The sequence below is a fragment of the Dermacentor andersoni genome, chromosome 6, assembly GCF_023375885.2.
Source record: "Dermacentor andersoni chromosome 6, qqDerAnde1_hic_scaffold, whole genome shotgun sequence".
NCBI classification, from domain to species: domain Eukaryota; kingdom Metazoa; phylum Arthropoda; class Arachnida; order Ixodida; family Ixodidae; genus Dermacentor; species Dermacentor andersoni.
Genome location: NC_092819.1, coordinates 55,242,551 through 55,270,329, shown reverse-complemented (window position 1 = coordinate 55,270,329; position 27,779 = coordinate 55,242,551). Strand labels below are relative to the sequence as shown.

The window sequence follows — 27,779 nt, the reverse complement described above, 5'->3', positions numbered from 1 at the left end:
CTATGTGGCTATGCATCCCGAGGGATTCCTCGCGATACGCGAAAACAGAAAAAGAAAGAAAAGAGACAAAGGCCGAGGAAACCAACTATCGGACCCATGCAATCTGTCCACGTCTTCTGGCAATCACTGGCCCGGGATTTATGTTCGTTACTCGTGGCAGCGCGTTCATCACCACCAATTTGGAAACGCGCGCCGCGGTTGCCAACAAGCTACGGCCTTACGTGCTAATAAGGAAAGGAAACAAAACAAAAGAAGAAGAAAAAAAGAGGCCGCTTGCATCGACGGCTCCTCCGGCGTGCACGGGTAATACAGTGCATGCAGTCGGTGTGAAGGACATCGCCGCCGTCAGTCCTTGCACTGCGAAGGACTCATTTTTTTTGTGTGTGTTTTGATTCCTATTTCGCTTCAGTTTTCTTCGTCAGCCTGCTTGCATGCATCGCAAAAAAGCAAGAAAACCAAGCAGAAACCGCCGCCCTTAAGTTGGCACCCCAAACGGAACAGCCCGAAACTGGTGTATCTATCGAAAGCGTCGTCTGGTGTTGAGCGCCGTGCACATGTTAAAGGGAACACCAACTTATTATTTCTCGACCGACAACAGCTTGGTCGTGCACGCGAAGACCTCGGCGATAACGTTTTCCCAATACAGGTCTATCAAACACGTCGCGTCGGTGACCTTTTCTTTCTTTCTTTCTTTTATTTGAATGAAGTCGACATGTTTAAGTCACGCTGGTTTCGATACTAATTAGGTGCTTTCTTTAAAAAGTGCACCGTATACCGTACAATCTAAGTCATAAATGGCCATTCGAGAATTATCGCACACTGCCTAGACATACAAAGTAGTTGGCGTGGAACAAAAAACAAAACAAAAAAACAAAACAAGAACACCACCGCATGCATCCGCGGAATGCGCCGTACCGTTAAAAGAGTGTTCTAGCGGGCGAGCAACCCACAAGAGGGGGCAAGCAACGTCCATGCGATCAAGATCGAAGCGCGCGTCCTGGACATATATATATATATATATATACGAGGGCCCGATAGGGGTGAGTGTATGTAACTATAATACATCCGCTTCCGATAAGCGCCCATATAGGCTTGTCTTTACCCTTGACGCGGGCTGGGTTTGTGTTCAATGTCGCGACCTTCCCCAGATGCAGCTCTCCCCACTTACCTCTCCGCAGGGGCGCGTTATGTAACGACACCTCGATCTCGCCGGTGGCGGCCGACGGATCGGCCGAGCTCGTTGCCGCTCCGCGACAAGATCTGCAACTCGGTCACGTGCTTCGCGCGTACAGCCTCATTTGACTACATTTGACTGCGTCGTTTATACTGTGGAGTATTCTTGCTGGCGGGATCCCTCGCTGTTTTCTTTCTTTCTTATGAAGTTTTGGTCACTTTCCTCGCAACTTTTCAAATGTCGCGGTGACTACATTAAAATAAAGACAAAGAAAAAACTTTTTTTTTTCATTTGATCAGGATCGAAGATTTGCATATCAGAGCCCACGCCGAGCTGGCTCGGTGTACCTATGGCGTATAGCGCTGCTGAGAACGAGGTGGCAGGTTCGATTCCCGGCCCCGGCGGCCGCATGTCGTTGGGGAAGGAACGCAAAAAAAAAAAAACACTCTTGTACCATGCTTTGGGTGCACGTTGAAGAAGAAAAAAGAAAGGAGCACGAGGTGGTCAAAAAAATTAATTGGGAGTGCTCCACTAAACTGCGTTCCTTGTGATCCACCGTGCCATTTCGGGACATTAAACCGCCACAATTTAATTATTTACTTAATCTAATCTGTGCGAATTATTCTTTTCTACGGTTCTGTTCGTTTTCGATTACCTAGCTGTTAGAAAGAAGCAACGACAACAACGACGTTGATGATGCTCGCGCGATAGAAAACGACTCACGCGCGATCGTAACATTGCAGATTTTAGACTGTCCTTTACTACAGATACACAGACCGGCAGAGCCGCGAGGGACACGCTCAAACAGAAAGAGAGAGAGAGGAGACGATGAAGAAGCGGAAAGAAAACGAGTGGTGAATTGATTATAGCAAGAAGATGAAAAAAATAAATAAAAGGAAAAGTAGAGGGCAAACAAACAGACCTTTCCGATTAGCGTCGTTCAGCGCGTATACCATTACAGACATAGAACAGGACCTGCCGGAAACACTTTTCGCTCAACCAGTCTTTCTTTCTTCTTCCCACCTCTTCTTCTTCTTTTCCTCTCTGTCTCCTCTTCTTTTTTTTTTTTTTTAGTCGTCACATCCGCGTTGCGAAACGCTCTGCAGCGCAATGACGCATTGACCACACGTCAACACGGGCAACAGATGAGCGAACGCGAGAACTGCATTTGTATTCATCGTACACACGCAATAAACGGCAGCAACCATTGCTCTTTAGCTACTCCCAGCTTCTTCAACGCCAAGCTACCGCGCCGTTTAGCTCGTTCCGTCGGCCCGTTCCACGTCTGTAGTTTTAGCTAGGGGCGCTTTTCCGCGAGTATAACCGGGTGCGACTAGGGATGAAGGGAAGGGGGTGGTACACTATTTAAAATGAGCAGCCAGAGCAGCCCGGAAGAGCTACTCGCAAGGTTAGATGAGGCGTGTATGTATACGGCATAGCCGTGAGCAATAATCACGCTGTCCGCGAAGCACCATACGCTTACGACTACACAAAGTCGACAACGAAAAAATATATATAATTTTATGGGCGCCCTGGGATTCATGACGGAAGGAGAAGGGTGTAAGCGAGGACGCGATGCCTACCAGCTGGCCCTAACTTAAACGTCCCCCGAGCGTCTGACGCCTGTCTGTGCCGAAAAAGGGCCGCGGGGTTCGGTTGGCCGAAGAGAAACGAAAGAAAAAAAATCGAGCTCTGTGTACGTACGCGCAAACGCATTTGCATTCACTCGCCACCCCTAAACTCAATGACGAGTCGGAACGACCGCGTAGGCCGGGAAGAGGCGGCGAGTGTGTAGTCCTCGCTTTATTTTCTTTATTTCTTTTGCTCTCGTTTTGCTCCTCCGCGCGTTTGTTTTATTGCCTTAATAAGTTGAGAGACCATTCGGTTTCGAGTGTCCTTCTTTTTTTTGTTGTTCTTCTGCTGCTACTCGCGTCGGTGTCCATATGGAGGCACGAAAAGAAGAGGCGAAAGAAACAAATAAAAGGAAACTTAATAGTGTATGCTATAATAGTTGCGTAATGACTTGGAGGCGACGACGACCTCAGTAAACGGATCGTGACTTTTTTTTTTCTTCGACTACTTTTCTATTCGTCGGTTTGTTCGTTAGTATCAGGCGTCCAGGACTTCTACGGTTCTGGCATGCGTATACGCGAACGAGCGTGGGAATTTGGGAGCGGTGCGTTTTTCTATGGACGACTAATGAAGTGAGTGGCAATTTCGGTCCAGCCTTTCTTTTTTCTCTCTTTCGGGAGAGAAGTTACACTTTTAACGACGAAAGCGTCCGAGTATACACAGAGCTGGCGGTGTGGCTGCGTGGGCGAATTATATCGCTTCGTGCGAAGTTCCTTTTAACTCGACTGCCGAGCGTGACGATAATCGACGACACGCTTTGTGACTCGCGCACGCAGTATAGTATAATGCGGGCGAAAACTTGCACAACTTGTACTAACAAATTTAGCGCGCTATACGTCAGTGGTTCCCGCCTAGAAACCATATAATATAATGAATATGGTGCAGTTTACAGTTATAAGAGCTACGATCTTATATCATCAGATGTGCAATGACCGAACGCCGTAGTGCTTAAAATCGTATCTTCCAGCTTGGTTTTCTTCATTTTTTTTTGTCGTTGAACAGAGTGGCTGTTCAACTAAAAAAATTGCGGCCCGCGGTCTGAATTCGCAAAGATTTCGTTCGTAAGCAACGTTCGCCATTGGCCGGTGACCTACGCTAATAGTGTAGCCAACGTTATGATTGGCCGGCCCTTGCCCTTAATAGCGTGGGAAATTCTCTGTGAATACGAGCGCCGAGAAGCTCCTAAAATTCGGGTTTTGATTGGCTTTCGTTCGAGCGTCCTACAATTGCGATAACGATCGGCGTGATATTCGGACGATCACTGGCGGACCTTGCGTAAGAGAGAAGTGTCGTAAGTACGAGACCCCGAACTGCGGCTGCCAGCATTGCATATATGGCGTTCGCTCCAGAAAAAGAGAAAAAAAAGAGAGAAAAAAGAAACCAAGGGAAAACTGCAGGCAGAGAGAGATGCGAGGAGCCGATACCGAAGACCTCGCCGCGTATCACCATTGCCACAGCGGCGATTCAAGTAATAGGGCAAGGATACGGTTCGGTTGACCTAGCTTGTACCCCGACAGACGCCTAGGGCGGCTCACCTTCGTCACTCAATGACGCCTGCTGAGGCCAAGGAACCGATGCAGCTCGCTTACTCAGAGATAATCAAGCACGCTCTTGAGATGAAGATAGATAAGGCAAGGACGGGGCCTTACGAATGCGGAGGATTCGGTTTATATTACAGCTGTTGGTCCAGTTCCGTCTGTTATATTCCGCAACTCTGAGTGGTTTCTCGTTGCGAAGGAGGGTTTCGTTTTCTTGCGTGTCTTTTGTCGCCAGTGTCATCATCATTATCATCGAGAGAGAAAGAGAGAGAGAGAGAGAGAGGATAAGTGAGAGGCATGGAGGTCAACTGAGACTGAGGCCATGGTTGGTTATCCTGCATTAGGACAGGGGACGGGGAGCAAAATATTAAGACAAGGACAGGAACTAAGTATAGTTGATGTGCACTAGAGTTGCCGACGTAATGGAAATTCTGAACGGTGTGTGATAGACTGTGGCTCAGTTCAGTTGCCATCGGCAGTTGCAGCAGTGACTTACTGGCCTTCCGCAGCTGTGATATGGGAAGAGTTTCAAGACCGTTTACAATGAGAAAAAATCTTCAGTCTTTAGAGCGGTGTGTTGCGGAGGACAAGCCTTTCATTTTCGAAGGACGTGGGCGGTGTGTATCATAGAATACTTGTGGCTCCGGACGCCACAAATATTGCGTCCGGGGGGGGGGGGGGGGGTATTCTGTTAGGGTCCACCTAGTGGATATTGTCCGTTTTGGCCGCTGCTGATTGGATGAAGCTGTACGCGAGAGGAGGAGACAAGCGGCCCTAACAAATCAGCAGCGGCCGAAATGGACAGTCCACTAGGTGGACTCTTACAGAATACCTCCCCCCCCCCCGGGCTATCGGTCATTGCAATCAACAGTCGTTGGTGAACACGAAGCCCAGACGTAAGCGACAAGGTATAGTATTCAGTCACTTCGGACAAGACCAGGCAACATCAGCGTGCAGTTGAAAAGAAAGTTGAATGCAGCCGATTGTGAGCAAAGTCCGGTGTTTTTTTACTACTTCTGCAATGCAAGATCATGTGTGCTAGCTTGCTTGAGTGCTGGGCTGCGTCAGTTCTTGATGGACGCGTGTAAACAAAAGTTTGTTCCTTCCGGTAGCTTTTTTCGTGTGACTGAGTGCGTGTGTTGGAATTGTGCGGGACCTTTGCGTTATCCCGTCGTCGAAGTCGCCATTCGAAGACCGCGAGCACCCTGCCGTCGCCATTGTCTCTGATTCTGTCATCGTTGCCCTCGGTCGTCCTGACCGTCGAGTGCGCTATATGGACGCGTTCCGGGCGAACTTTGCTTCGAGTGATCACCCTGCTGAGCGCATGGTCGCGGCTTCGTTTGCCGGCCTCAAGTGCGGGTCAGGGAATAGAAGGTCGTAAGAATTAACCCGTACGCATTCACGCCCTTCATCATCCTGATGATAATTGAGCCAAGGGGCCCGGGTGGCTTTCAGGTCGACAAGCGCGTTAGAACGACAACCCTCCGCTACAGCGTCCATCACAGCCCCTGTGTTGGCTTTGAAATGTTAAACCGGTCAATCAATCAATCAATCAATCAATCAATCAATCAATCAATCAATCAATCAATCAATCAATCAATCAATCAATCAATCAATCAATCAATCAATCAATCAATCAATCAATCAATCAGTGAGTCAGTCATCCAATCAATCAGTGAGTCAGTAAGCCAATCAATCAATCAATCAATCAATCAATCAATCAATCAATCAATCAATCAATCAATCAATCAATCAATCAATCCATGAGTAAGCTCGTAAACGGGGACTTTGCTTCGTGACAGTGGGGGTCACTGACAAAGGGAGATGCGTGCCGCTCCAAACTCCCTGTAACACGCGCGCGCTTGTTCAGCTCAGTAAGAAACAATGCGAAGCGTTCAGGAACAAAAAACAAAGAAAAAGAAGATATGCGAAGAATCCGTACCCGTTTTTTTTTTTTTCAATGTCTCCTGACGCGCTCTCAAGTCGGGGCGTTATATAGCCTCTTCCGGACCAAGGGAAGAACGAGAACGCACAAGAAGAAGCGAGGTCCCGTAGCCTACAGCGAATCTTCTTCGCTATTTTATTTCGTCACGCCTCAATAAGCGCGGAGCATCGCGCCATATAAATGCGGCGGCCGCTGAGCGACGCCACCCTCTGTAACCACTGCATTGCAGCAGCAGCTGCAGCACCGTCGAGTGGTCGAAGGCGGAATAACAAACGTAAAAAAAAAAAGACAGAAAAAAAAGTCCAGGGGCGCGACAGAGAAGAAGAGAAAAAGAAACCGCAAGGGCAGACTTGCGCCGTGGCCAAGGAATGCGCATTATACGTGCGACCTTCCCAGGACACCTAGACGAACGGGAAGGACTCTCTCCCTGGGCCCGACGGCATTACATATATGTATGCTCTATACGGCGGTGCTCCGCGGAGACCTGCCCGGCTGGCGGAACAATCGGCAGCGAAAAGTTGCGACAGAAATTTCTTCGGATGGCGTGTGGGGCCCAGTTCAACAAAGGCAGGGCCAAGAGTAATAAGAGTGTATTTAGGCGCGCCAATCTGACGCAATCGCGGAGCGCCGTGCCGCACGAGAGACGGAGCGCTTTGCACGGCGCAGCATGCAGTTAGCTGCCACTGTACGCTCCCGAACTACATGCCGCTATGCGTGTGGCTCGGCGTCAGAGCGTTTACGAGGCGCTCGAACTTTTTGAGGCATAGCTGCGCTAAACTTCGATTCCGCAGTGTATACCCGTTGCTGGCGAGGCTGGCATGGGTGATACGATTTGAAAATTTGCTGCGATAAATGGCGTCAAAGCGAAACTGATGCAGTCTAGGCTTGTATGTCGATGCTTTAAAAACAATTTCACCATTTCTTCGTCGTAAAGAAAGTTAAAATAAAAGCCGTTCCGGCGGAGGCTAAATGCAACAAAAAGAAAGCGAAACTATGCGATACTTGGCTTTGAGAGGCAGCGAGATGAACTGGCGACAGCCGCGGTGTTACGGTGGCTCCCATGCCTCAAAAAATTACGTTTATACGACAAACTTCGCCACGCGTTTATGTCATTCACATCGTGTCCACACTGAGACGCAGTGCGTATAAACTGCACATTACTAATCAGTGTAGAGAAAGACCACGTATCGAGCAAGGCGTACGTTAAGGGACCACAGTTGGTGATAATTATCCCGTCATTCGAAACTTCACCGCTACTGCTTCACCTATTCTGCTTATTGCTTTGGCACGACAAATACAATCAATCAATCAATCAATCAATCAATCAATCAATCAATCAATCAATCAATCAATCAATCAATCAATCAATCAATCAATCAATCAATCAATCAATCAATCAATCAATCAAGCTGAATACAGCAGCGAACGAAAGACAAGTAAGACGGACTGCTATTACCTTGGCACAGTTATCGGTATCAGTATATCGGCAAGTTGGCAACGCGGTAGGTGGCTGGGCTATGGGGTGTAGCATGTCTCGGATCAACGGCGTCCTTTCCTCTCCGGCCAACCCTTACTGAGGCTAGTCTAATAGGCCTTAAAGCGAGATACGATTGCGATAACGCGTTACATAATTCTTATCTGAGTCCATCTCTCTTGCTCACTTTTCCTGATCGAACGTGTTTGACGCCTGCGCCTCAGTTTCGTAGCTACTCGATACTTAAGCCTTACGTCTGCCTGTATTAAGCTGCCGGTTCTACTGTGAAGGGCCAGCTTCTCTACCTGGCCGTGTGTATGTGCGCCGTACTTTGGTGGGCGACCCGTCAACGCAGATACTAAAGACACAAAAAGCCCGCGTAATAAGTCACGACCTGCAGAAAGGCATAGAAGGTGACGAATTATAGAAGAACTGTAGGGGAAAATACGGAAGATCGGTGATCTGTTCTAGGGTGAAAATAAAAGGAATGGGTGAGTGAATGGGTGAATGGATGGATGGATGGATGGATGGATGGATGGATGGATGGATGCATGCATGCATGCATGCATGCATGCATGCATAGATAGATAGATAGATAGATAGATAGATAGATAGATAGATAGATAGATAGATAGATAGATAGATAGATAGATAGATAGATAGATAGATAGATAGATAGATAGATAGATAGATAGATAGATAGATAGATAGATAGATAGATAGATAGATAGATAGATAGATAGATAGATAGATAGATAGATAGATAGATAGATAGATATCGGTTTTATTTATTTCCCATCACCCGTCGTAGCGAGTGGCCGTTACTTGCGATAACGGAGGCATTTCTTCATGCGACACTATGACGAGGCGCCAAAAAAAGAATGGAAAATGAAAAGAGTGTGTATATAATACCGCTCCACGAGGTGAATTGACACGTGCGGCCGGCTTTCGCAGTTGGAATCGCCTTGTAAATTAAACAGACTCGAGCACACGCTGTACAGAGCAACTCGAGAAAACGCAGCGAGATTGCGTCAACCTCGAATTACCAGTTCGCGCGAAGAGCCGCAGTTTCTTATATACATAGTAACGAAACCAAACGCAGAAACGAAGATGACGCTGGCGCGGGTCCAGCATTAATTATACTATAGGTACAATTCGCACCGCGAACGAAGAAGGCGGGTTGCGCCATCGAGTATAGCGGTAAGTATGTGAACTCCGGGGACCTCGCTGACGTAACAGCGTGGTTAGTGCCGACGTTCTCGCGTGTCTAGGCAGCGCAGCGCGCATGACAGTCTCGCTTGCGACAAGCCTCCGCTTGACATACGAAACGGCTCCGCGATCCAAAGCCGGCAGAATCTATTATGTCATAGCCGACGAATCTCGTGTGGCGTTTCATCACACGGTCAGCGTGAGAACGAGACGATACCGTAAGTTAAATTTGTTCGCCGGTTCCCTGACTTCGTTTACATTTAAGCCGTGTATCCTTTCTTAGTTCCATCCCGGCAGATTGAGCCCGCTCGCTAAAATGTTCGAGCTCGCTGCGTTCGTCAAGTGACCATCTATAACTTGTCTGTAGGTTCACTGCATGGGCTATGAAAGACACTTCTGCCTATAGTGATTTTGCAGAGGCTCACACACTCTATATTGTTTAGCTCAGCATATGAGCGACGGCATCGAGCTCTTGCGTGATTACACACCGGTCATATTATCAAAGCGTATATTGCCTGCTTCTAATCTTTATGAAAAAAAATTCTTGTTATTTCAAAACTGTCGAAAGGCTGCTCCGTACCTTCCTGTGAACCTTGTGAGTTATAAGCTATGGAACACCTCGGAATTTCTTCGAAAGATCAGCCTGGCTTCTTTGGAAGACTGGAAATTTCAACCGTCGTGTCTGCACGGTTGATCCGTCGCTGCAGCAGCGATCACCACGAACCCTTTAATGGTGCAACAAAACTATATTGCTGTGCCGCCTACGACTGGAGGTGTGCGACCACTGCAACTTTGAAGCGACAGTCGAGCACTTCCTCTGGCGCTGCACCCGCCTCGACCTCAAACGTCTACCTCTTCGGAGCTCGTTCAGCCAACTCGACGGTCGACCCTTTACAGCCGCAAGGATCCTGGGCGCATGGCCTCGACCATTATCAAACTACAAAGCCATACGCGCTCTAATGATTTTCCTGGTCAACTGACCTGAGGATGCTTTTAAACAACCTGTGTCTACGTATGTGCACTTGAACCCTTTCTCATTATTTCTTTCAATCCCCCATCCCCTCTCCCACTTGCCGGGTAGCCAACCGGACGTCTGTCTGGTTAACATCCCCGCCATTCCTTATCTTCATTATCTGCATCTAACTCAGAAGATTTCTTTCCTACGCTTCGCGTTCAGCAGTGTTCATAAGCGAGCGCAAACGAATGCGCGATTGCCACCTGCCCGGGTGGACACTACAAAGATTCGCCGTGTTTGCATTCTCAACCAATCAGAGAGGGCGTATGGCAGCCTTGCGACCCAATCAGAGCATAACCTGACGGTGAATTCGACAATATGGCGGAATTTGACTATCCCTCTAATAGACCCGCCAATTATTCAGACAACGCTTCCGCTACACAGTTGGGCAAAAACAGGGGTTAGAAGTTAGGAAGTTAATAAAGTTTAAGGAGGGGGGGGGGGGGGGGCAAGGACAGACATAGAACATCTCGAAGGGGCCACCCATATATCAGCTGAATAAGTTCTAACTGTCCTGAATTCGTTTAAACGAGCCTCTGCGGAGCAAGTTGTACTTTAATATATACACTCTTTTAACAAACGATACAGCGCGTAAAATTATAAACGTTCCAACAACGTTTCAGCACCGAACTTCTCGTATCACAGCCCACCGGCTCAGTGGGTCCGTGTTCAGGTGAAGCCCCTCTTTGGTGAGACATCCCCTCGTAATAGAGCCGCGTGTATCGGCGGCGCAACCTCCGTTAGGCAGGCTGTTAATTGAAGTTGGATGGCTGCCTGTCATCCTCACTATTGTATTTGCTTCACTGCGCTGTGGAGCACCCGGACGCGGATGCATTCTTTCTTTCTTTTAGTTTTTTTTTTTAATGCTTACGTGGCGGCAGCCGATGATGTCTTAAGCCAGGCTTTCGGTTTCTTTTGGCGCGCGCGTCGGGCCATGCCGTGCATCGCGAGGCCGCCCGGTCTATTAGCAGAGCTGCTTATTAACGTGCACGCGGATCGCCAATTTCTCCGGTTACTGCTTATGCACTCGCGCTACGATCAATTAATCGCCAAACACAAGCCTTATCCGGATGCGTCCCCTATAGCGAATTCGCGGTTCAGCCTCATCTTATTTCGATGAGTGAATATCCACGGCACAATGTAAAAAAGAAAAAGAAAGTCTATATATCCCAAAAAGAGCTGTTTTAACTGAAAATGTGACGCTTTAGATAACCCTATTGCCAGATAAGTAACGATACGCTACGAGTTATATCAACGAAGCTTTCCTCAATAACATTTGCAGCACACAATGGGTGAGCCGCCCTCCTGCCTGCTCACGACGTGCAACCGGTTCTCGTCACTGATTGGCCGACTAGAGCCCCAGCCTTAGCTTCACTTCACCGAGATGATGAGACCGAGCATGAACTGTTGGTCGGCCTCATTGTGTGCCGAGAACCTTCGAAAAAAAGAATACTGTGCTTGACATTTTTTGGGGTAGTGTGGCGCATCCCGTGCATTGCGCTCAACGAGTGCGCCTACGTGACGCATTCCTTTCGGAGGCTCGGCCTCAATGATATGATGTTATTCGATCTTAGCGACTATAGTCTATACCGCGTGAACGTGCTCGTTTCGCATGCATCATCCTTATATCACTGGGTGTATAAACGTGCTATATAGACGTGTGGCGAAGCAAGCCTTTCTTATTGCGGCCTGTACCTTTCACCGCGTGGCCTGTGCTATGCAGCATATTGCTACGGGAAAGACACTACCGTCATACACACCATTATAATATCCAGGCGCTGTAAAGATATAGTCCCTAAAATCGGTTCACGTCATCTGCCCTTGTTTGTACACCCGTGTTTAATTCCCCCTTTATAAACTCGGGTTACCTTCGTTACCTTTATAAACTCGGGTTACCTTCGTATAGCGGTATCCCGGTATCCCGGTCTCTCGGTTCGTTCGCGGTCTCTGGGTTCGTTCGCGGTCTCTCGGTTCGTTCGCCATGTGCCCTCGATGGCGGACACGCGAAGTTCCGGAAGGACAAAAAGAGCGCGCGCAAAGTCCGATTGTTGAAGTCGGGAAGATTGGCACGTCGTCTCGCCCTGGCTACCGCAAACAACGAACATAACCGCCCGCCTGCGGATATCGCGGCATGCAAGAGGCCGAGCAATCACTCTCACGCAGTCACCGAGTGAAGGGGAGGACGGGGAAGGCGGAGGGGGGGTCTATTTTGACGTCCGTTGCCCCGCCATAATTGCATAACGGTATAGCGGCCAATTTGCGCCCGGCTACTCCCCCTTTGCCGCCTCCTTATAGAACGGCATTCCTGCGAAGGTCGCTCGCTTGTCTCCCCGAACGAGCCCGGTTCAGTGCTGTTCTGCGTGACAGCGGCTCTTGCCGGCGCGGCACTGTTTTTGATGCGGAGAGGAAAGTTAGAGATAGAGAAAGAAAGAAAGAAAGAGAGAGAGAGAGCGCGACAAGGCCAGCAGAACAAACGAAAAGGGCACCGGCCACTCGTGCAGTGGAGAACAAAACAGGCGTGAAATCACCGCGGAAAAAACAGGCGAAGCCGGAGAAAGTGCGTCGATAGGTTACCACCGCATCGGTATGCACGCTATGCAGGTGCCGTATTTGCTCGCGTAAGACTCGCCGAACGTGTGAGACCCGATTGGTTCCGCTTTGGAGCTCAGAGGCTTGGAGAGAGAAAGAGAAAAAAAAACGTCCTCGAACGGCACTCCCACTGATGCGTATATTGAAACAGGCTAAACAGAATATAGGTCCGTTCAATTCACTCTGTGATTTAATGCCATTTCCGAACTCGTTCAGAAATGGCCTGGCTCCTCCTGCACGAGCACTGCACCGCCTCCTACACCCGTGCAGGGAACGCTCTGAACTTGCTATGCACGATACTTCCAATGGGTAAATCGAATGCCATTGTGCGCAGGACGTCAGGTTGCACTGGTGAAACCATATCGACGTGCAGTGTCTGCTGAACAAGTTCGGAAGTGTAGGTGAAGCGAATGAACCTTACAATACTTGAATTATTATCGTTGAGGAAGGGGCAGCGGAAATATTTGCCAACGAAGCCATTAATATCAATCAATCAATCAGTCAATCAATCAATTATTCGTGATACAAGTTATTATGTGCAAATAAACAAACAGAAAATGTTCAAATGTCAGAGACTGCACCGGTACCCTTGGTTGTCCTTTATAATCAATCAATCAATCAATCAATCAATCAATCAATCAATCAATCAATCAATCAATCAATCAACCTGTTCGACACGGGTGATCATTGACTGCACATTCCACATATGTTCCAGTCGCGGCGCTGTGCATCGCGTCGGCAGATTACAAATAGGGCTACCTTGCGCACGCACCCCACTCAGTCAAAACTTAGAACGATAGCAACAAGTGCGGGTCCTGCGCGGGTGAATACGGCACCAACTCGCGACTGAGAGCGCAATGAGCCCTCGGCTGAAATGGTGGGCGTGTCGCTGCCGCCGTTTCATACACCGTTGCTAGCACCGATATATATTTCTTTGAGCGCCTTGACGGAGGGGTGGCATTCGTCAAACGGCGGTGATGTAGAGGACAAAGAAGAGAAAGAGGGAAAGAAAAAAGAAGAGTGCGCGAGTTGTGGCTCCCCAACCGTGACGCGGCTTCACTCATTGCAGCGCTGTGCGTGGAAAGGAGGCAGGCCGCAAAGCGAGTACAGAGGACATATAGATAGACTCGGCACATTATTGCCGGCGTTGCGTGCAAGCTGCTGTCAGCGCTACCGCCCTAGCTATATATCCTTTGTGCCGTATAGGCATACTGAACACAACGCGGGAGATATGTGGGCCTCATTGGCTATGTCATTCTGCGTCCGCGCACGAAGAGGTCGCGAGTTCGACTGCGAGTCGATATGCATGCCAGCAACCACGTATTTTGATGTGAGCATAGATAGATAGATAGATAGATAGATAGATAGATAGATAGATAGATAGATAGATAGATAGATAGATAGATAGATAGATAGATAGATAGATAGATAGATAGATAGATAGATAGATAGATAGATAGATAGATAGATAGATAGATAGATTAAACCTTTATTTTGAGCAAGCGCGTACTGCGCGCTTCTGGAACTGCAATTACGATAATACGTTTTAGGAAGTTCGGTATATCCGGAACGTCGTAAGAAACGAAATGTTGACGGCAGTGGGCGACTAACACTGCCTAATGCAACACCATGACTACCAAGGGCGTCGCCACCTGCAAGTTCTCGCTACCAGTCCTCATCGACGTCACAAATTCTGGCAGCATTAACAAAAAAAGATGGCAACGCACAGCATTTGAAAGTGCACGAGGGCTCCATCCTGCCACTATGGTAAAACTATCCTGCATGATAACGTATTGGAAATACACTAAAGTGCTGTGAACTCCACGACGTCAAACACGCGTCATCGCATGCAGTGTTTCGAGCGTGACATTGAAAAACTCAAGTTCGGCCTTCGTCTTTTCAGCTAAATGTAACAAATAACATCCCACTGAATAAATGTAGGTAGAGTTTTACATGAGTAATGTGGTGGCTGTCTAAGACGATTTGGTGTTTCTATTTAGCAGTAATGTAAAAAACAAAAAGAAAACAGCGAAAAAGATTGTTTGTCGAATTACCAAAGCTTTTCGTTCGTAACTGCTATTTGCATTGGCCAGTGGCCTTCGCTCAGAATTGTCTGAAATTTTAACATCAATATTGGCTAAACCTTGCTCTTACGAACGATACTAGCGTACAAGATTTTCTTATGAATAATGGCCCTGGTGCCTAGGGCAAAAGAAATTGAGACGATGGCATTAAACAGAAGGCCGTCTTCTTGTGTCATCGCTTCAAGGTCCTTACGCTAAACACCGGTTTCTATGTCCTGTACCGTTAACAAGCTCGTGACTCGACGCTTGCAGATTCTCGTAAAATATTTGTAAAGTTTCTCATGCACTTTCTTTCTTTCTCTTCTTCCGCAGAAAGCCGAGCCTCTCAAGAGCAGATCTCTCACTGACTGCAGCCAGTGAGTACAAATTGCAGTGTTTATCTTTACGCGTCGATTTCGTAAAACAATGAAGAGCAATGTTGACGTCACCGGGCGAACAATCGCACGTGCATCACGCGTACCACAGTGCTACAAGCTGCGCTGTTTTGCAGCGGTTGTGCGCACCACCTATAGAACACCTATAATATAGCATTGCGTGTGATTTAGTCATTGTTTCGTGGATACCGTTGTCGTATTATATTGACGCGATAGCGTTAAGGAGCCCGTGTCGCGAGAAATCCGGCGTCGGACGTCGCCTCGGCAAAAGGAACTTCGAACCAAGTTCCGAACCCCCCATACGCAACCACTTCTCTACCGCCAAAGTTGTTCATACCTGGTCTTTCATTCTTTACAAAGTTATTCCTCGGAATTCTGAGAACGGCAGCCCACAAACATATGTAATGAAAACAAAAGGAAAACACCGACAGCGCATGTCCTTTATGTTAGCTATTCTCAGACTGAAATATTAAAAGTGCGAAACAATAACAGGAGATCGACCCTCGCAAACGGCCGCGTTTCTACCAGAAAAATCGGCTTCGTGCATATACATTCGGAGCCAGCGTTTCCCGGTAAACGTTACGGTTACATAAGCTGCACTTGCCGGGAAGCGTGACTCAGTCAAGGATCTTTGAATGCTATCGCGTTCCACTCTTAAAGGCGAAGCTTAAGCGTCCTCCAATTTTTTTTTATTGTCGACATTTATTAAAACAACGACAAACGGTTGCACTGCCCCAACGACACTGCAATGAACAAAAAATGAACAGAAAAGAAAGGTTTGAAGTCCCCGCCATTGCGAATTACGCGTTCTGTTATAGCAAATCGGCGCGACGACAGATACGCACAGAATAACAAGAAACAGACATTAAAAAAAAAAAAAAGAATGAGAGCGAGAAATGTGAGTTTCGTGCGAGGACAATGTTTATACATATACTCGAGCATATGTGGGTCACCCAAGTATATATCCACTTCGATTCAGCACGCGCACACGTATATAGCGTGCAGGTATATAGTGTAGCGTTTGCGAGAGCGGTGTGAACACGCTTCTCCGGTCGCGTGTTCCGACACCATCACGCCTTTTTTTTCTTGGTCGGCCCAGCAGGCCGCCGCGCCTCTACTTTTTTCGCGGTCAGGCAAACCGCGAAGAAGACGAAGACGACGAGGATGACGATCGTCATCATTACAGCGATGACCACGCGCCTTTCGCGCGCGAGGAGACCTAACACACCGCGTGCTTATGAGCGTGCATTTAAGTAGGCCAAAGAAGAAGAAGAAGAAGAAGAAGAAGAGGTGGGAAAGGGAAGTGCGTGGAAGTGGCGGCTGCGGAATCGACGGCTTCGCGTTAAGCTGGCGAGTTTCGGCCGACCGCGGTAACCAGTTATACCGCAGTCGACGACGTCGCCCGACGGCATCGTTACGTGGTTACTTCTTTTCTGCTCTGACGGTCCTGCCCGCTGTCCTCCTCCCTGTCTTTGAGCTCCTTTATTGGCGCTTCAGTGGGCGCTCCGGTTGAGAAGAAGGGTGTGTGCCTGTGTGTGTGTGGTGGGGAGGGAGCGGCGGGTGGGGGGAGGCTCAGGGCGATATCTGGGCCATTCCGGGTCAGGAGAGATGCGGAGAGCGCTAGGCGCGCTGGCGCGCCGGCGGCGGAAGGTTGCGAGCTTTTTTTCACGGTCATGTCGCGGGCCTGTCCCAAGCTGCGCAGACATTTAGACTTCCTCGTCGCCAGTTCAGAGAGGAACCCCCCCCCCCCCCCCCACCCACTTCTTCCCTGTGTATAGCTGCTTGTTGGAAGTGTGTGTGGGGGGGGGGGGGGGAAGAAATGTCGAGATTCCGGCTAAGAATGAGGGATTGCTCGGACGAGCACGTCGGGCGTTCGGACGCGAACAAAACGCAGTTCATGAGTGATTGAGCCTGCGTTAATTTGAAATTATCGATCCAATATTGGGAAGAAAGTAATTAACGGAGCAGGAGGTGGGCATTGAGAATTAGAGAGGATGGAGGTGTGTCGTTAAAGAAGGTTACCGCGACTATAAATATAAGTAGGGTTTGAAAGAAAGCTTTTTTTCTACGCTAGAGTATACGCCAGTTATACTGAAGTCATCGTTGTACTGCAGCGCCCGTCGAACTGTGATTGCATAGCACCGATAAGGCGTGGCACGCGGGATCGAGATAACGGGTATGATTGAACATTTTTTTGCGAATTGCGGAACTGATGGACGCAGGAGTCGAAATGCTCTCTCGACATGTAACGTGTAAAAACACGGGACCGCGGCGGTGCACTCCAAGATGCAGAATGAACGCGATACGACATGGTCAGCTTGATGGCACAAACAAAACGTTCTCTAATGTTCCAAATAGGGATCTATATTATCTATCTATCTGTCTATCTATCTATCTATCTATCTATCTATCTATCTATCTATCTATCTATCTATCTATCTATCTATCTATCTATCTATCTATCTATCTATCTATCTATCTATCTATCTATCTATCTATCTATCTATCTATCTATCTATCTATCTATCTATCTATCTATCTATCTATCTATCTATCTATCTATCTATCTATCTATCTATCTATCTATCTATCTATCTATCTATCTATCTATCTATCTATCTATCTATCTATCTATCTATCTATCTATCTATCTATCTATCTATCTATCTATCTATCTATCTATCTATCTATCTATCTATCTATCTATCTATCTATCTATCTATCTATCTATCTATCTATCTATCTATCTATCTATCTATCTATCTATCTATCTATCTATCTATCTATCTATCTATCTATCTATCTATCTATCTATCTATCTATCTATCTATCTATCTATCTATCTATCTATCTATCTATCTATCTATCTATCTATCTATCTATCTATCTATCTATCTATCTATCTATCTATCTATCTATCTATCTATCTATCTATCTATCTATCTATCTATCTATCTATCGTGAGATTACGCCGGCTACCAGCGGGAATCTCAGCCACGAACCTCTATATATCAGTAGCTGAAACACGGGGAGCACACTCCTTATCCAAACACCAGACAAAAGCATGCTGTGTCTGTAGATCTTTGGATGGCGAAGTGCACTAGCAAACATCTATATAGCTGAGTCGGGAGCACCGGTAAAATATTCTTTATCGAAATACCAGGCGACATGATATCAACCTAGATTCATTGTACCGGGCGTCGAGCATGTCCCAAGGGGTGCAACGAGTATACTTGCGGTTGTACAACTTTGCCATCTTCAACCCTCTCAGCTCCAGCGTGACGACGCGTGGGATTGGAGAAAAAGATACTTTTTGATTCAGCGGTTGCGCGCTCCAAAGCAGTATACGTTCATGCGCATCTGCAACTTGCACCACCATGTCGGAACGAAGAAGGCAAGAGAGAGAGAGAGAGAGAGAGATGGCGCTCTGCCAGACCGTGCGAAATTTGCATGCTTTCTACACAAAACGGCGAGCGTCGCCTGTTCTGAGGAACGGCGGCGCCATGCACGTCGAGCCTGAACGTTTTGCACCTTCCTCCGCTACAATTCTTCTTCTTCTTTTTTTCCGCCGTCGCGCGTTCGCGGCATGCACGGACATGGATTTATGAATATGGATTCGCGGAAGTCGTAACCGACGAGCCAACCTATTCGAGCCACAGCTCGTATCGCGGATTTAAAATAAAGAAGAAACTATAGTGTAGCAAAGCGGTCGGATTTCTCTTTACTTCTTGTGACTGGTTTTATTATTCTCTTTTTTTTTTTTCTACGCGTACCGAGTCGCCATACTTGGAGGGCGTAGGAAGAGTACCATGGGGCACAGCTGCATAAATCTTCGGCAGCCTACTTCAACAGGTGAAGCAGAAAAGAAAGAACGAAATAAACATTTGAAAAGCGGGCTGGAAGGATAAGGTACTTAGAAAGGAGTAACCGGCGCAGCGGAGGCGTACAGAATGAGAAAGTGAGTCTGCGTGAGAGAGTAGGAAGGCTGGCGTCAAACCACTTCGTTCCGAAGGTACGGATATGCCTATAAAACGTTAAAAAAAAATAGAAACACAGTCTCCCGATACAGTCATTAAAGAGAGGGTGAAAGACAGGAGCGACGAAGGGACCGCCCGCGACCACGCGTCTCTTGAAGTGCGCGTCGATTGGGCAATCCTCGTGGCTTCGAACCGTACCCCAGACACGTTCGAAGTCGCCTGCCTGCTCTGCCGTCGCCGGAACCGATGTAGTACATTCTCCATAGGGGCGAAACCGCATACACACAGAGGGATTCGGACGCGCGACCTTGAAAAACAACTCGCTCGCCGCAGCTGTGCCCAAGCGCGCTCGCCGGCGACGTTTCGGCCGCGTCTGGGACTGCTCTCCCTCTTCTTTCGTGTCCACCGACCAAACTGGAAAACGATGAGGCATATATGTATTCCACTCGTCGCCTCTTTCCTCCTCGCCGTCTCCTGGCGGCGGCGACAGCCCGCCCCTGCATTGTTCGCTTTCTGTTTCGGTTGCCTGTCCGACAAATTCGCTCTCATCGGCCTTGACGGGGGAAGCCGCGCGGGCGCCGCATTGCGCGCGATAAAGGCGACAAAAGGAAGGCGCCGGACCGTCCGGCAAGCTACATGGGCTGACGCGCCGCTTGTAGCTCGACGCCCGTAGCGCTCCGCACTGCATGTTGTGCGTTTCCTCGCTGATACTGGCTGCGCTGGCGAAGTCTGTGTACGATCGGGCAGTTCCGGCCCCGAAAGCAGTGGAGGGTATAAGGAAGTGGATGGAACGGTAGGGAGGCCGTTGTGTAACCTCGCGATAGACATAGGCAGTGCTTAAAATCTCCCTGTGTGCGAAAAGGAAGGAAGAGGGGATTCCTATGTATGCAATAAAAAGCTGATTATTGTATGTATGTATGTATGTATGTATGTATGTATGTATGTATGTATGTATGTATGTATGTATGTATGTATGTATGTATGTATGTATGCGGGCGAAAGTTTGACAAATAAGCAAATCCGAAAATTTAGCGAATTAACCTGTCAGGAATACAACATTGCAGTTCTTGCATGGCCTATCTATCTATCTATCTATCTATCTATCTATCTATCTATCTATCTATCTATCTATCTATCTATCTATCTATCTATCTATCTATCTATCTATCTATCTATCTATCTATCTATCTATCTATCTATCTATCTATCTGGATATTTCACTGGTTAGGCGCCCTTTAGCTGTCGGGTTAGTTACCTCGTAATCTTGCAAACTACCTCATCCCAGGCTAGAACTGGCACAGCGCGCTGATTTTCTTTTTCCTTTTCGAAATAGGATAGTTCCTTTCCGTGTCATTTCTTCTTTCTATGTTATCCTGCAAGTTATGTTATGTTAGTTCTATGTTATCCTGCGTCTGCCGGCTTGCTTTCCGCTTTCTACGCGAGTAGCTTCCGAGAAATGTGCCTTTGCTCGCGCGCTCCGGTGTGCGTACTCCGCGGCAGCACACGGCGGGAGTGCACACCGGTCTTGCACTGTTACACCCGTTCTAATTGCGCGCAATGAGCGCGAGTGTCCGTGTGTGTGCAAGTGTGTGACTCGCATGCGCCCGCAGCCAGGCTGGTCTGTCGGCCACTCGGCTTGGCTTAGCTGAGACGTGTGTATCAGGGAGACACAGCCCCCCTCGGTTGGCCTCGCGAGCACCGCTCGCCCACTGCTTAGCATTGGCGCGGCGACGACGCGATCCCAAGAAAGAAAGAAAGAGAGAAAGGAAGAAAGAGAAAGGAGGCGGCCGCGAAATGAAAATTTTGTCCCTTCCTCCTGTCGAAATCGCGGCTTGCAACGTACAATTCCCTCTCTCTCTCTCTCGCCCACATCGTTCTCGCACGCTGTCTCTCCAGACGTCTGCGCCACGCTAGGCCTGGCGCCTAAGTGAGCGTGAGGGTGTGTGTGTGTGTGTGTGTGTGTGTGTGTGTGTGTGTGTGTGTGTGTGTGCGCATGCAAGAGGTACGTTGAAGATAACGAGGAGCGACACAAAAAAATATAATGAAGTAAGAACTAAATTAAGAAAGCTTTTTTTTTTCTTTGACTTTCTGCGTCAGTGTCGGCTGAGGCTGACTGTTCCCCGTTTCCTTTTGTTCAAGGAGTGGTCGCTTCTGGTTCTGCTCCGCATCCGGGATTTTACAGTCACGCGACGGTTCTTTTTTGTCGCGGAACTATCAGAGAAGACGGAGGAGGGAGGGGCGGGAATGTGGAAGAGCGGGAGGCGCCCGTGTTTGGATGGATGCCGAGCCGATAAGCTTCGCGCCATACTATCGACAGCAACCACCGCTGGAACTGACAGTTTGTATAACGAGGGAGCTTTAGAGATAAGATTCGGCATCCCCAAGCGAACTGCCGTGTTATTCGCAGACGATTTCACATCCGGCAGGCGCGGTTTAAGCCGCGTTTCTGTGGCAAGTGCGATTTGAAATGCCCATTGATGAAGGCAAATGTCTATATCAAGGTCGAATCCGTATTGTAGGCGAGGAGCCAGCTCCTGAGATGATGCAATTTTTACTTGATTTGAGGCGGCAATGTAGAGTTCTTACACGCGATATGAGGAGTGCATGTGTGGTATCACTGCGATTTTCTTTAGCAGAGCTGACTCTTTCTTCATTAGGGGATGTTCGTTTGCCTGGCGAATGATCAAAAGCGAGCACACCCAGAAAGATATGCACCTTATTTTGGGGGGACTTGGTGGATATCTGATAGTGTGGCTATAATGATGCCTCGGGATATTCATGACGCCTGTTCATCAACGCATTACTGGGAGCTCAAATAATTTATTGCGTGAAAAAAAAAGAACAATTAAAATACCTGGCATCGCACTTTTCTTAGGAAGACAACGGCGCAGAAATTGCATGTATAGGTGTTTGAGAGCGATGGTCAGTACAGGGGGACGTTCAATCGCGTTTGTCTGCACTACTGTCGTAATAACAGATTCCAAGTGTACTCGATATTTGGAGAGAGATCAGAGAGCTCACCTCGAATTACGACACCGTTTTTACAAGAGCGTATACAGGACCGGCACATCTACAACACACCACCGATACAAATCACTCGCCCCCATGTCTCGGCGCGGAAGGTAAACGCGTACGCTTTACGTGCTCGCGAGTGCTTTACGTGACGTGACCGTCGCATTGCAACGATTGCGCAACTCGTATACACGCATTGCACTTGAGCAACGTCAGTACCTATTCTCTCTCTCCCCTCTCTCTCTCTCTCTCTCGGTTCTAATTTGGCGCAGCTGTTCCGGCAGGCGTGGTAAATGCGTTTCGTTTGCTAATATTCACGCTTTGAGCGACAAGGCCTAACGTGCCTCCTCCTCCGCTGACCTCTTGGAAGCAGCAGGCGTCGACTAATTGCCCTACACACGACGTGCACAGCCTTGCCCACCGCGGTCGCCGCACGCCTGGTCGCCCTCCTCCCAGGAGCAGAGGCCGAAAGAGCGCCCGTTCATTTCCTGCTCGTTAATTCCCCGTCGGATCTGCATTCGGGATGGCGAGCGCTGCGTTTCCCCTTCCACGTTCCTAGAACCAAGACTCCCTTGCACTGCCTTAATAGAGAGAGAGAGAGAGAGAGTTGGAGAGGGGGAAGGGGGTAACCGGGGGAGCATACATTAGCGCCCAATGGATGTAGCCGCATACGGACACATGGAAGTTGCACAGCCGCTCAAAAGAAAAGGATGCCGTGCTCCTATGCAGCCTTCAAGTCATCGCTATTCTTGCCAGTCAAGGGCAGTCTTGAAACTCGCGAGAAGTGTGTATGGTTAGTTGAAGATACGGCTCATTGGCTATGCTAGCCTCGGGTACGATGGGTTCGGCGTGTCGGTTTGCGCTTCCGTTGCGTGAGGGCGCTTGCGTGTGCGAGCCGGTTGAGAGTCGGGGACTGCTTCGGTCCCTTGTGGGTCTGCGCGTGAACACCCAAGTCTTGAAGGTGCTGCAAGTGGTCATGCGGGACGTGTAAAGTTCAGCGAAGCGGAGGGGTGGGGGGCACCCGCGTATCCCTCTGCTTGCTCAAGGTAGCGCACTTTTGCGAACGGTTTTCTGAAGGGACGAGGGTTTGAATGAAACTAAAGATAAAACTTCGGTTGGCGCTAGTTGGTACATGGTATTTTGAAGGTGAACTGGCGCTTGTCTCGTCTCTTCTTTGGTGGGTTGTCCTGGGCTTCGCGCTGAATTTTTCACATTCAAAATAACGATTGGTCAGCTGCTTCTTCTAAAACCTCAGCTCCCTGCGTGGATGTCGGCTGAAGCGTGTGATTTCTAAATGCATCAACAGGCGAGGTACTCACGTAATAACAGAAATAGCGATCGGTAACTGGAACACCGAATGCGCTTTGGTTTCATGGTTGCTGCTTTGGGCATACCTTCGTCAAAGCTTGCATGTGAAAGTCAATTAACATATTAGACTAGAGCGCACGCAGCTAAGTGGTGTTATATCACTTGCGTGTGTGCTGTATCAGAGGCGTATATAAAGTATGCACGCAAGCATAGCGGAAGCTTAACTTGACGGCTTTCTTGAGACAAGCCATCGTCACGAGCCTTTATACGGCATCGGCAAGGAGCAGCTACGAGCACGATCATTCTTTCTTTTACGGCGCGCAATTAGACAGCTGGCCGGTCGCGACGACGAGCTGTGGCTTTACGCTGGGAGAATGCAACTGAACTGACGTTGTATAACGAAAGGCGGAAGCAGCAACGTCTTCAGTTTCTTCGTTCCCTGTTATGGTCAGCTTAAAGTATGCACTTGCGAACCGTTAATGGATCCGCGAATACGGGTACAGTTTTTCGGCGGGCGCAATACGCTACATACGACAGCCACGTATGCTTGCATGTACGTGGATTGACAAATACGTCGTGTGAGCAACGCTGTGGCACGTGTGAACCAAAATAAATAGGTAAGTTCAAGGTGCACTTTGTCCTTGCGCACGCATATTTATGACTAAAAGCCTCTAGCCACGCGTCAACATCAGTGAGCAATCATTTTGCCAAAAAAGTAAAGTCGAGAAACGTTTGCTGCAAAGGCACGGCTACGTGGAAAGGTCAAGGTCGCGTATGAGCAAAATTTCGTCCCCACACGAGAGTAACAACTCCCATAAACACTCAAAAGCAAGCTCGATCCACATACCCGTCTCTCTGTCTCTCTCTCTCTCTCTCTCTCTCTGTGAAGGCAACACGAACGCATTCTTGCACGAAATGTGGGGCAGCAGTGGTCGTGGTTGTATACAGGTAACCACCTCTGCGCGGGCCGGTAAACATAGATCACGGTCAGGTTAGCGCGTTCACGCGTTGCCACGGATCGCCGAGCGCTTGCATATCATCGCTCATCCTGAAACGCTGCATAACAAATGAAGACGTCAGGCAGGCATGGGCGTTGCGCCGTGATACGAGCCGAGCGCCGGACACTGTTTCTTTTTTCCTCTTCTTTTTCTTATTCCTCTTCTTCTTCTTCTTACGAATGTTTCTTCTGTGCGCTACGCTTCGTTGCCTACGGAGCACGCGGGGTAGACTTCGTCCCAGTAGTTCCGTGCAGTGCTGGGAAAGCTGCTAAAGCTAACGTTAGACAATCGGGGAGACGATTCACGCAACTCAGTAACGGAGGAAACAGTTCGCAGTCGGCCAGCGCCTTGGTCGTCTGGTGTATTCAGCTACATCGATTGGTCGGGGCAGATTATCTGGCCTCTCCCGACCCTTGTTTAAAAAGATGAACGACTTCAATACGGACCCTGGTATGCCTGGCCGGTACTGGATTTGTAGTTTCCCCAGTGCTTCCACTCAAAGAGTAGGCTCGCGCTACCCTAGTCCAATAAACAGTTAGCAATTGGACGACGCTTGGCCACGTGGTGTATGCGGCTACCCTGACTGGTCAGCGCAGGTGCTCCGATCCATGACGAGCCGCCCTGTTAAATCCGGACCGGCATCGTCGGTGTGAACTCTGATTTGACTGGCTTGCGTCAAATGTCAAATCTGGGCTCCGCAGTACTGCATTGATCTAATAACCTAGAGCATGCTCGTCCTTGCGCCAGTATGTCACGTCCGTGATATATATACATATATGTATATGCAAACTGCCTCCCAGGGGTTGACCGGAACGCAAGAACGTTTTCCGTTCCTTATACGTTTCTTCCCTCTTTTTTTTTTCAAGACTTAAGTATGCGTGCCAGGGAGGTATCAGCGAATAATATGGGGCGTCGCGTCAGATTTGCTTTTGCTGGCTTCGCGCCGTGCGCCGCATTTATAAACAAACCGGCTTTCCTGGTCCCTTCGCGTGTGTGTAAAGCCGCATTTAAAGGGAAGGCGTTCCGGGAAGACACGCACGGATACCGCACCGCGACGCTCAAGCAACGACCGCGGTGATGGCTTCCGCTAGCATTAAAGGGACACTAAAGCGAAACAATAAATCAGTTCAGACTAATGAAGCATTTTTTGAGAACCCTGCAGGCAGTCGTTTCAAAAAATCGTGTGATTATCAGATGAGAAAATGAAGGTCCAAGTATCAGTATTTGAATTTCGCGCCGAAACCCCAGCCCCGGTACGTCAGCGTGACGTAAGGGATCCCAAAGTATGTTTTCGCATTTGGGCCGCGTTGGCTGAGTAAAGGTTCCCGAAACATGCCATGTTTAATATTTGGTTCCTTTAGAACACAATGTAGTCAATCTGTACCGCTATATATAGTTAGTAGGCCCTAGAAGATGCCATCAAAATACAAGACGTCACAGCCCCCGGGTGTGGGAACTTAAGTAGGCGTCGCCACCCGTATTTCGCTCTTGCATTGTTTCTGGCTTACCAAGCGCCTTATCGTTGTAAGAGTGGAGTTTTTGGTGTTGTAGAACGGTAATTTATTGATGCAGAAGAAATCATTTTTCACTTTAGTGTCCCTTTAGGGAGAGAAAAAAATGCCCTTTGACGCGAGCCGACTGAAGGGAACCACGGCACATGTTCCCCAACGCAGTTCGCGTGCTATGGCCATTCGGGAGAATTGGCGACGCCAAATAGCGACAGCGAGAACGATATCAGCGATGCTGGCTGGCCTGCTACCAGTAGCTTCTAGAAACAAACAAACAAAAAAAGGTTCGCTAGGGTCGAATTCTCAACGCATTTCATTCGTAAGTGCGTTTGCCATTGGCTGTCAGCCTTCGGTAATAACGTACGTGCCATGACAATTGACTCACGTTAGCGTTCTTACGAACGTTCGAGTTTAACGTAAGAAATATTTGTTTGCGTGTGTATGTTATGTGGGCCCGTATTTGCACACACACACTAAAGAAAGAAGAAAAGAAATACATCTTACACTACAACTGTCTGTAAGAACATGTGAACAATCTGGACATAATGTTACCGAAGGCGCGCCCAGCCAACGGTAAGCAAATGTTACGAACGCGGAGCTTTGTGAGCTCGGCCCCAGCTTTCCGAGGTATACAGCTCTGGCAAGGTATTGTTACGCGCGAGGTGTGAAGTCACGAAAGAGATGGAAGAGCCAACAACATAGTACGATAATGAAAGAAAAGAAAAAAGAATAAATCCTGTTGTTTCGAGATTGCGCTCGCAATACATGCTGCGTAAAAAGACAAACAGTGATCGGAACACAAACGCCACTGAACGTCATTTAATGTTGAACGCTCTTTCCCTCTCAAGTGAGTTTCCGGGTACAGCTGAGCTCAACTCGTAACGGCGTGCGCACGCCAATGAAAACCCACTCAGTTTGCCGTACTCGACTCCTCCTCATCGTCCGTTCTCTCAAAGAGCTTACACAAGCGGCTACATCTCCACAGTGTAAACAACTGCGAGATAAGCACGAGTGCATATTTACAAACACACACTCAACAAGAGCACCTGATTGCCGACCACACACGGTCTCCAAACACCGGGCAAACATTCGCCGAGATAACCGCATTCGCGAGGCGCTCCAAACGACGACGCAATTGTCGGCCCCGAGACAAGAAAAGTATACGCGCCTCTTCGTCACGTTTCTTTCTTTTACGGCACATTACTCGAAATGACGCACCACTTTCTCGTGTACTGCGTAGCATGCACTTCACCTCGGCTACGTTCGGTACACGCGCATGTTTACAAGCGCACGGTTTATTGCTAATCCCCCCGCCGGCCTTGTCACGTGATGTACGCCAGGTATACGCGAAGTTGAATGCTTGAATACATCGTCGCCGTCTGGGCCCTCCCAACCGCGAGTTCTCCCAAGTATTGCGACACCGTCTCCGTTCGAGTATCCTCGCTCAGCTTTGCCAGAGGGAACCGCTTCATTGTTTTGCCCGTATCACTCAATCGCGATTGTTGTATGCAGGCGCTTGCTTGCATATCGCATACATACCGTGTACACGCATGCACGCCGTTATAAGACGTACCCACGGCGCTGTCAGGAATGATATATAGCGCTTGTGCGGACCTTCGTCTGACCACATCCGCGGCTTCGGTCATTAGGCCTGTGCGGCAGCCAATTCGAGGAGGGTGGGAGTATGAAAAAAAAAAAAGAAAAAGGAAAACGACGTCTCTTGCCCCGAGGGCGAAGCTAACGTACATGAGAAAGGTAACTGAAGAAATGAAAAGGAAAAAAAGAAAGGAAATATCGAAAGAGAAAGGCGAGAGTTGGGCCGGAGAGTCACCTCTTAAAGCGGACGATCGCGCTTCGCGCACGGCTCATTACGTGTAAACGACCTTGCACGGAAGTTTCACCGTTACAAACATTAAATGTGCGCGCGCGCGACGCGCGGCTT

General features: G+C 48.5%; 1 protein-coding gene across 3 annotated transcripts in view; it reads left to right on the top strand.

The window, feature by feature from the left end:
- Blimp-1 (PR domain zinc finger protein 1) overlaps positions 1 to 27,779 on the top strand; it is a 178,648-nt gene that overhangs the window by 79,858 nt on the left and 71,011 nt on the right. For 2 of the 3 annotated variants that reach the window (XM_050171683.3, XM_050171682.3), the window contains exon 3: positions 14,973 to 15,016. The exons of the other annotated variant lie outside the window; for it this stretch is intronic. The gene's annotated coding sequence lies outside the window, so the exon portion shown is untranslated. The remainder of the gene's footprint in view (positions 1 to 14,972; positions 15,017 to 27,779) is intronic. 3 annotated transcript variants of the gene reach the window in all.